General features: G+C 44.0%; 1 protein-coding gene across 3 annotated transcripts in view; it reads right to left on the reverse strand.

The window, feature by feature from the left end:
* The window catches only part of RASGRP1 (RAS guanyl releasing protein 1), a 74,298-nt gene that overhangs the window by 35,656 nt on the left and 27,930 nt on the right, over positions 1-10,712 (reverse strand). The window lies entirely within an intron of this gene.

Consider the following 10,712-nt stretch of genomic DNA (forward strand, 5'->3'; position numbering starts at 1 on the left):
TGGGGTGTGTGGAGAGACCTCTGTAGGGGCAGACTAAATAAAGTTAGTTTTAATAGATTATAGTTAAAATATATTACTTTTACAAATTAAACAAAATATGACCATATGAATACATTTCTAGGACCCTCCCATCGACTTGGAAGGGACTCATTCAAGTGGGGGCTCTGAAATCTACACTTCCCTAGTCTATGGTTAACATGCCTCCGGGGGAAAACTACAGGCACTCATCACATTTGAAGACTGCCAGTGGTTTATAATTATCCATAATTTAGTAACATAGCAGGGGTAGCTAGGTTTTATCAATCCCCCAGCTAGTATCAAATAAGATGCATTTTATATACCAGCATAGGGTATAAAGTTTCCTGTTGGAGTGGTTTTCAAAATCCCTTCCATATTTGTGGCATGAAATCCCAGGGCTGCACTGGTTGTTCACAGTCTACTGTCTGTCTTTCACCATGAACTCCATCACCCGGCTCCCTCACCAACTGTATGCCAACTGGATTCAGCCACTAGGAAGTACCAGTAAGAGATAGGAGGAAAGAGCAATCAGGATATTTCTTCCTCATTCCTCTCTGCTTTGAGACCAGTTTCCTGACAGTTGCTACATGTCTCTGATGAATGATCACTCTGCCTGGGATCTAACACTATTAATCTCCTTTGACCTAGTAACTGGCCCTAAGACTTCTGGAATGACTTCTGACTGTTGACACTGTCTGGATGCAACATCCCTTAACTCCACTCTCATCATCTCTGTAAGTCCCTTCATTAAGGTGTCTTCACGTATATAAACTGAATTCTATTCTCAGCTGGGCGCTTGAATGATTCAGGGGTACCAAATGGAAGAATATATGTGAATTATCATCATCTTTGTTGCTCTTTAAAGTTTGGGGGTTATCGCTTCCACTCTGTCTCAAGTGTACTAAATGGTAAATGGAAGACCTAGTGCCTCTGGTGTCACGATTCCGTCTTGGCTCCTCAGATGGTGACCGAAAGTCATAATTCATTGAGGAAATATAAGTAAGCTGACAGGACCCCTCACCTTCCCATCAGCACACCCCCCAGTTTACGGGCACTCCGTCATCCCTACAGCCTGCCCTCGTGGTTACCACAGAAGGCCGACACTCCACCACGCTCTGGGTCACCTTCTTTCTCCAGGTGGTCAATCCCGCATGTTTCCATTTTCCCTTACAGTATCAACTTTCCTCTCTTTTTCCTGGTTTATTTGCACTGGCATTTAAATATGCCCCCGAGACTCTAATTACAAACCAAACTCTCATCCTCTCTACTTCTCTATTTCTCTGTTCTCTTCTCACCTCCCATTCATTTTTCAACCATTCCATTTGACTTCTGTCTCCATTATTCCCCTAAATCTTTTATTTTCAAGGTTACCCATCAGCTCCACATTGCCAAATCCAGTAGCTACTTCTCTGTCCTCATCTTACTTTATGACTCAGTTGTATTCAACATAACACAACCGAAGTTGACTCTCCCCTTCCTGGAACACTCTCCGCTCTTGGCTTCCATAACATCACACTCTGTCAGCTTCTTTCTCGGGCTCCTCTGTCTCTTCTCCTCTCCTCTGCTGAGCCTTTAAATGTCAGTGTGCTATGTACTCAGTCCTCCCACTTTTTTTTTTTTTAAACAATTTTTAAGGCTCAGTGCCTGTGGCTCAAGTGGCTAAGGCGCCAGCCACATACACCTAAGGTAGCGGGTTCAAATCCAGCCTGGACCCGTCAAACAACAAAGATGGCTGCAACCAAAAAATAGCCAGGCATTGTAGCGGGCGCCTGTGGTCCCAGCTACTTGGGAGGCTGAGGCAGGAGACTCGCTTGAGTCCAGGATTTGAAGGTTGCTGCAAGCTGTGAAGCCACGGCACTCTACCCAGGGGGATAGCTTGAGGCTCTGTCTCAAAAAAAAAAAAAAAAAAAAAAAAAAAAAAAAAAAAATTTTTTTAAATTAAAAATTTTTTACATTTTAAATTTTTAAAAATTAACTTTTTTCTCATCTTATCCCTTGGCTGAAATGTCATCTGTAAGCTGGTGACTGCCCAATTTGTATCTTTAGCCTTGACTGCTAAATTATTACATCTGGTAGTCTACTTGGCAAATCTACGTAGATGTCCGAGCTCAAACTTAACGCATTCAAACAAAACTCCTGACCTCTTCCACCCCCCAATTCAATCCTCTTCCATTCCTCCTCATCTCCAGAAACAGCTCCACCAACCAGTCAGTTACCTAAACTAAAAACCTAGCAGTTGTCCTTCATGTCTCACGTTCCCTCACATCCAATCCATTAGGAATTCTTTTCCCTACTTCAAAACTTCCTCAAACCTGTTCCTTTCTCTCCATCTTTCCATCACTCTAGTTGTAACTCCCATGATGCAATGACCCACCTCTCCTCCCTGTTTCTGCCCTTGTCTCCTACAGTCCATTCTCCACACAGCAGCCCCATATACCTCAATGGATTCCATTATATGTAGAATAAAACACAGTCCTCACTAGGGGCAAAAGAGCTCCACATGTCCTGGCCTCTTTTTAATATTCCCTGCTTCATTTACTCCACGTTACTCCTCCCCACACCTCTATTTATACCAGTGGTTCTCAACCTGTGGGTTGTGACCCCTTTGGGGGTCGAACGACCCTTTCACAGGGGTCACCTAAGACCTGCATATCAGATATTTACATTACTATTTGCAACAGTAGCAAAATTACAGTTATGAAGTAGCAATGAAAATAATTTTATGATTGGGGGTCACCACAACATGAGGAACTGTATTAAAGGGTCACGAAACTTGAAGGTTGAGAACCACTGATTTATACCTCGAACCCTCCAAGAATATTCATCCCTCATGGCCTTTGTATCTGGTATTCATGCCACTGAGGTCACTGATTTATACTTTGAACCCTCCAAGCGTATTCATCCCTCATGGCCTTTGTATTTGGTATTCATTTCACTATGGTCTCTCTTCCTTAGGCTCAACCGTGCAGTTGAGGTCTCAGTTCCAATGCCACATTTTCAGAGAGGTCTTCCTGAAACTTCTTAAGGTAGTCATTACCCTGCCTGAGTTTCCTCATAGCACTCATCATGACCTGAAGTTTAATTTCTTATTTTCTGAATCTCCAACAGAAGCTTCATGAGACCTAAGCCTTGTCTGTTTTTCACACAACCATACTTCCAGATTCTAGAATACTGGTCACACATGGTAGGTACTTATTAAACAGTCAAGTCAATGATAAACTGTATCAAATAGGAACCCTCCTTAACTTTTCATTGAGTTGAACTTCATGGAAGTTGAGTTTGCTTCCATGAACCTTTTGTTAATTCTTCTAAACATATACTCTGTTGAGGTATGGTTAGTCTGGCTTTATGTTTTCTGGCCCACATAATTTCTATAATGATCTCTTGCCACAAAAATTCTGCGTAACAAATCACCCCAAAACTCAGTGATTTTAAACAGTAATCATTTATTTTTGCTCAAGTTTCTGTGAGTTGGCTGGGGGTCAGCTAATACATATAGTCTGGGATTTGCTGAGGCCCTACCTGCACGCTCCTCAGCTTCCTTGGACCAGTAGGCTAATGGTGGTAGTAGGCTCTGTTATGATGATGCCTTGGCTTAGAACTGGCATGCTGTCCCTTTGGCCTTGCTCTGTGGCCTAAGCAAGTCACACTGCTGAATCCAAAGTCAAAGGGGAGGAACTTCAAAGTCACATGAAAAACATCACTGACACAGAGAAAGGTGATAATAGGGGGTGGGATGCAAATTAAACCTGCAAAAAATGTCAGGAAGTTGCTTTTCAGTGCAGTGTTTGACAATAGTTTATATACTGCACCCTTACTCAGTAGTGTTCAGATTTTTAAACACTACCATGAAAAGCAGGAAAACTGTGAAGTCAATTTGCATTAGCATACAAAAGTATGCATTAGAATGTTCATGTAAGCTGGACAAAGGCCCAGGCTTATTCAGTAGGAAGTGTTATTTGTGGGAGAAGGTTTAGATTTGTCCTGCAGGGCCACAAAAGGCAGTACCAGATCAGGTGTATAGACGTTATGGGAAACAGGACTGGGCACAACGAATGGCAGCAAATTCTAACCATTAGGGTGGTCTAACGAGGTCTGGCCCCAGATCGGCCAGATTGCAGAACCCCTGCTCCTCCCACTCCACCTAGCTGCAAGGCCATTTGTCAGGGCGGGGATCCAAGTATCACATGAGAGATAAGCTTTAAGAATTCTCCCAGTCCTTAGGGCTGAAAGTCTCAGAGGTGCTACTAAGATACTGGGTTGGAGCCAATGTACATTTGGGAGAATAGTTTTTATACTCTGGTGATTTTTGAAAAACTGTATAAGCCTTGGTTGATTATTATTATTTTTGAAAGTTGCTTTTAAGATAAGAACTCGGGGTGCCGTGCCTAAGATTCAGAATCATATTCACACTTCACTTTTACCTTGGCTGCTTCTTCCACAGAGTTTCAGGGACATTCCCACACTGTGGCTTGTTAACGCTCACATGCTTTCTGTGGGGGTGAATACTTGCAAATGGTAAGGCCAGGAGCTGACTCATTCCCCAAAGGGAGGTAGGGATGGGGTGAGACAAAGAACCGAAAGAAATGCTCTATCTCTACGTGTAGTCCTGAACTCCATTTCCTCCCCCCTTCCTGGTTTTCTGCTTTCAACAAGGGTGTTACTCAATGTAGTAATTTTGCCCTCATTCCTACCATCTCTCCCCCACATGACCTTTAACCTCTGTATCCACTCAAGGATGCCTTTCCTTCCTGCCCTCCTCCCATACAGCACACACTTCTTCCTTTTTGAGTAGAAGACCCCACTTTGAAGGTTGGTAGGTCCAGGGGGCCTACCTTCTAAGCTGTTAGATTTTATTTTGATGTTTTGATATCATTGCTGTAAGCTGATTTAAATATTTCAATGAATAATTCCATTTTAAACATGCAGCATGTCATACTAAAAATTCTAATAAGTAAAACGTGCAATGCATAATAAAATGTGCATATTTTGTCATTACCATCTGCTTCTCTTTACACTTTCAGGAAAAGACTTCTTTAAAAGGTTGAAACCTCAGTAGGACACCCAATGTCAGTCTTCCTTACTCTACCACTCAACTGTGGGGGGGGGTAATGTATGCTGCTAGAGAAGTATGCTAATTAAAGACTCACCCAGTCTGTGGACCATTTGCTCAACACACAAACAGAAAAGCCATGTGCGTTCTGGAGTCATGCGTCTGTGAGCCAGCATAATCCATGTTCCACCATTAGACTTAGTGCTGCCAGTAGCTCTACTTTGTGGAATCACAGTATCTCAGGATGGAAAGACTTTACTCATCTTCTCCTTTCTATCCATTGTATTGTTTCCTCCTTAAAACATTACAGGTAAGTGGCTTTCTAGCCTCTACTTTTTCCTCATACCTTTCCAATGAGAGGATATGGCTCCCTAACTATTCTATGTAGCAACTTTTCATTCTACTTCAACATGGAATATTTTTGACATCACTGACCACTGAGAATGAACACGCTCTGTGAAAATCATGGTCCCAGGTACTAAAAGAGATATGAAGAGCTATTATGAAAACTCCTGTCATTAAAGAGCTCACCGTCGAGTTGGGGAGTAAGACACAAATTGAAGACATCTAATAATATCAGGCGGTAAATGTTAAGTAAAACTCACGGAGACCACATTAAATGGTAAGGTTAAGAGGAGGAAGACATCCTATCCAGCTAGGGCAGTTCAGGAAGGATCTCATGATGTCTGTGGTGAGGTGATCCAGAACATCAAAATTCAAGAAGCCATCTGGTCCAGCTCTGCCTCTACATCAGCCTATAAACTCTTTTCTTCCTTTCCTTGGCTTGGTCTTAAATAAGCTATTTGCCTCTGAGAGATGTGAATCGCTCCCAGATCAAAATTCCTAAGGGAAAACTGGTGAATAGCTCCAGTCCAGACTTGGCTTCTTGCTGACAAGAGGCAGTGGTAATTTTCCTACAGTGAAAGGTTGTCTGGGGGATGAGATGGGAATGCCTCCTACACAATGGACACAAAACATGAAAACAAATGTCCAGCACCAGACAGAAAGAAACTCCAGAACAGAGTCTTTCTTCTCTTTTGTTTTCGTTTCCATGGAAATCTCTTGATGTGTAAAGGGATGTTGAGTGTACCAAATGTACATGTCAGCAATTGGTACCCTAATGCCAGGGAAGCTTCAGCATTGGGGGCATAACATGAAGTAACAGGTTTATTGCAACCAGCAGCCAGAAGATCATAATTGAGAAGCTAGGACCAGAAAACCACAGTGGCAGGGTGAAGTGAGAGCTGTGGCAGGGCTGAAACTGACAATGGAGGCATCTCCAGAAACATGGAAGACTGGATCCGGGTAAAACCTGACAGATACACAGATTTCTAAATGTCCAACAATGTGGTAAATGTTCTAAAGAAATAAAATAAAACCTACTTGTCAGCAAGAATATTCATTAGGCTGGGCACGGTGGCTTATGCCTGTAATCTTAGCACTCTGGGAGGCCCAGGCAGGTGGAATGCTTGAACTCAGGAGATAGTGAAAAACCCTGTCTCTACTAAAAAAAGAAAAACTGAGGCAAGAGGATTACTGGAGCCCAGGAACTTGAGGTTGCTGTGAGCTATAATGCTATGGCACTCTAGTCAGGGTGCCAGAATGAGTCTCTCTCTCAAAAAAAAAAAAAGGATATTCATTAAATTTGTTTGGCTTAGCGCCCACCGCTCAGCGGTTAGGGCGCCAGCCACATACACCAGGGCTGGTGGGTTCAAACCCAGCCTGGGCCTACTAAACAATGACAACAACAAAAATAGCTTGGCATTGTGGTGGGCATCTGTAGTCCCAGCTACTTGGGAGACTGAGGCAAAAGAATCCCTTAAGCCCAAGAGTTTGATGTTGCTGTGAGCTGTGATGCCACAGCACTCTACTGAGGGCGACAAAGTAACACTCTGGCTCAAAAAAAAAAGTTAATTGTTTGGAGAGTGTATATAAATCGGCTAGCTGAAAATCAGCTCCCTCCTTTACTTTGTTGTTTGTTTAGTTTTTCAGCACTGACAGCAACACTGAGGCAGGAAGAGCATGTGAGGAAGAATGTGGTGATGTCCGTATGTACTATGAATTCTTTTAACTCTACCAGAACAGCTGAAAATATACAACCAATGCCACTCTGAATTTTTCTTTATCCTGAGCCCCTCAAGATTTGGAGGAGGAGAACAATTAGCAGAAAGCAGATGATTTGCTAAGATCCTGCTCTTTAAGGAAAGTTGATAATTAGCCTGGCTGCCCCAGTACGATGCTTGTATGAGAAGAGCCCTGGTTTGTAGTGTTTGCATATTTCTGTGGTATAAATATTTCCACTGTGGCCAATTTCAAGCAAGCCACATGAAGTCATGGAGCTGGGGAGACAGCTCTCAGGACAGACAGAGGCCACCTCTGACGTGCACACATGGCAGCTGCAGCCTCTCAAGGGGACTGGTGCTCACTGGACTTCCTTTTGTATTCCTCCTTCCCAGCTTCCTTGGTCCCCAGGCCTCCTGAGCGCCTCATCTCGTACCTCATCTCATGCCTTCTGGGCCTTGCCTGGTGACTGACTGGACAGCTAATCCAGATCAACAAACTCCTCTAGAGGAGAGGCTAGTCCTCTGAAGGATAGCTGCTTTGCAGCCATTTCTTGAAGTGGTCAGTTCTCTGATCCAAAGATAAAAATTTTAATGTAGGGCAGTGCCCACAGCTCAGTCGGCAGGGTGCCGGCCACATAACATACATGTAAGGGTGGCGGCTTTGAACCCTGCCCAGAGCCTGCTAAGCAACAAAAAATAGCCAGGCATTGTGGTGGGTGCCTGTAGTCCCAGCTACTTGGGAGGCTGAGGCAAGAGAATCGCTTAAGCCCAAGAGTTTGATGTTGCTGTGAGCTGTGATGCCATGGGCACTCTACCCAGTGTGATAGCTTGAGACTCTGTCTCAAAAAAAAAAGAAAAAAAAAAAGAAAAAAAAGTTTATTTTTAATGTAACAAAGTGAGAATTTGGATTATTTGGTCTAACCAGGACTCCCTCAAGTCCCATCCCAGAGAGGTCAACCTGGAACACACTTAGTAAAGACGAAGAACCTGTCCATCCTCTGTCCTAGTAATCTTCACTGTCCTGTGGGAGCCAGGTGGTAACTCAAGGGAAGAGCAGGCCTTTCAAGTTGCATGGTACCCAGCTACACACACACTCGCAAAGACCTGCTCAAAACAAGCACGTGCCCACACAACCTGGCCTGAAGCCAGCTAGCAGCTGGAGAACCACACTGTTCTCCCTGGGGGAGAATGCCCCCCAGCAATGTTCTGTATTTACGACACTTAGGGTCAACCAACAGCTTCACCTGTGAGTATCTGAGTTGTACAACTTCTCCACGCAGTAGCAGGGACTGTGGGCTCAACTCTAGAGAAGGGGAGACCGAGGTGATAGGGCTGGCCACGGTCACAGGGCAGGTGAGGGAGGCACCTCCACAGAATGGCCCTCTGGCCCAGGACCTGGGGTTCGCTCTTTGGCTACTGCTTTTCCTGAGGGGTTAGAAGGTAGGTGGGAACACACTAGGAAGGGCGTTACCACATGCCACCCCTGGTGCAAGGCCAAATTCTTTAGCCATAACCCTACTCCATTTTCCTCCCCAAGAAGCCCTACACTCACACAGACCAACCCAGTCCTTTTTGTGGGAATTATGGCACACGTCCTTAAAATGTCCCTGGGAGCCCAACCCTTACACCAGGGTTTTCAACCTTTTTTATCTCAGGGCACACTTGAACTTACAGTTAAACTTCCATGGCACACTTAAATTATGTTGATTTAAAAAAAGAAAGTAAAAGAATAAACTTAACTGTGCTTATTAATGATCTTTAAAAATGTTCATGGCACACCTAAGATCCTCTCATAGGACTCCAAATGAAAATTACTGCCTTAGGCCCACTGCTGTTTAGGACATCAACACAAGGCAGTTATTATCAGCACCATTTAGCTAGGACAAATAGAATTCAGAGTCTGTGAGCCAGGGGCCAGTGGGTGAAAATACCACGTCCCCTGAGAGCGCACAGTGCCCGTGTTGGCCTGTTTCTCTCTCCTCCTGCAGCAGAAGTGCCCTCCACTCCCTCACCCAAACGAGACATCAGAAATGTTCCTCCCTGGGCAGGGCTTTCCTTCTGAAGCGTGAAGCTCCATGTAAAGAACGACCTAGATTTTTTGGATGAGCAATTGAAATCTATAAATGTCTAACCAAGTGCATGAATTGCCTAAAGTGAGAAAGAGCTTTTAGCTGTATAGCCTCTACTGAGCAAGACAGCTGACCTTCCTTGGGGACTACAGCTCGATCTGAACCTGTCACATCTAAGGAATCGGGGGCTGAGAAGTCGTGAGGAAACTCGTCCTTCAATTTTGCAAACTGGACATAATTCTGGGGATGAGGTTTGGGGATTGGGGTTAGGAACAGGACATAAGGACAGAGAGGAGGCAGAACAAGTCCTGAGCAGACCCAATGAGCTGGCTCTGGAACAATGCCTTGCCTTCAGACTCTCAGAGCCATTGTTGACGTTAGTGTCAACTAAGTCTCCCAAGAGGCTACTTCTGGGGCTCATCAGGCTTCCTAGGGACAATCAAATTATCTGTCTGGGTGGTTCTGCTGCAATTTGATACTTTGGTGAGCTGCTATCAATGCGGACGACTTGGTTCATAGACAGTGACAATCACACTGCAGCACCTTAGGAATGTGCCTGGCAGGAGGAGAAAGGGCAAGGAGACCCTAATCCCAGATGCCCAGAGATACGGAGACAGCAGCCAGCAGGCTGGAGGAGGGGCCTGCAAAGGGCAGGAACCCAAAGAGAAAGAGACAGAAACAAACCACCTCGAAGGAAATCTGGGACAGGACACTGACGTTGGTCCTTGGAGCATATTCCTGTCACTTCATTCTTATCTGTGAAATCCTGGGCCATTTTTGCATATTTTTGCCATATAGGTACTAAGAAGGGGAACTTCCCCCCGAATGTGCACCGTGAAATAACATAAGGTCCATCTAGAAATTACTGGTTAAGTATGATCTCAGCTTTCTTCAGAAAATTGTTCGAAATGTGTAGCTTGATCCTATCAGACTTACAAGCCTAGATGATAGATAACCTTGCTGAGTGCAGCAAAATTGCAGCCTTTGGTATATGCTGACATTAAATAGTGCTACACCGAACACAGGCTTACCACAGAATATGCTTCTCCCTGTAGAAACCGTTCTTTGCTTATAATTCTCTGCAGTGAACAGTCGCATACAAAAAAAGGTCATATCACCACATGTGGTAAAAGTAACTCAGCAACATCTTCTGAAAGTCTCCATTCCCCTTCTTTGGTTATAGTTTGGATTAAATACATGAAAATGCTTCATACACCACAAAGCACTTCACTAAGGTGAACTGCTCTTATTTCTCTTGCTGCATTTAGAACACTAGTTTGTTTTTTCTTTGTCCATGTTAGCCCTCATCTATTCCAGACTGGGACCATGACTTTTTGTCGATACATAATTATAACCACAACTCAAAGAGTGCTTGGCTATCCACTGTGGTATGTTGCACTGTTTGTGCCAGTAAGATTGGACGTGGTTTCCTCTCAAGCATAGTATCACTCCTTGGCAATTAATTGATGGCCTTCCAATCTTTCTTTCTTTCTTTTTTTTTTTTTTTTT

This window comes from Otolemur garnettii, unplaced genomic scaffold (assembly GCF_000181295.1).
Source record: "Otolemur garnettii isolate 467f Iridium unplaced genomic scaffold, OtoGar3 scaffold00050, whole genome shotgun sequence".
Lineage (NCBI taxonomy): Eukaryota > Metazoa > Chordata > Mammalia > Primates > Galagidae > Otolemur > Otolemur garnettii.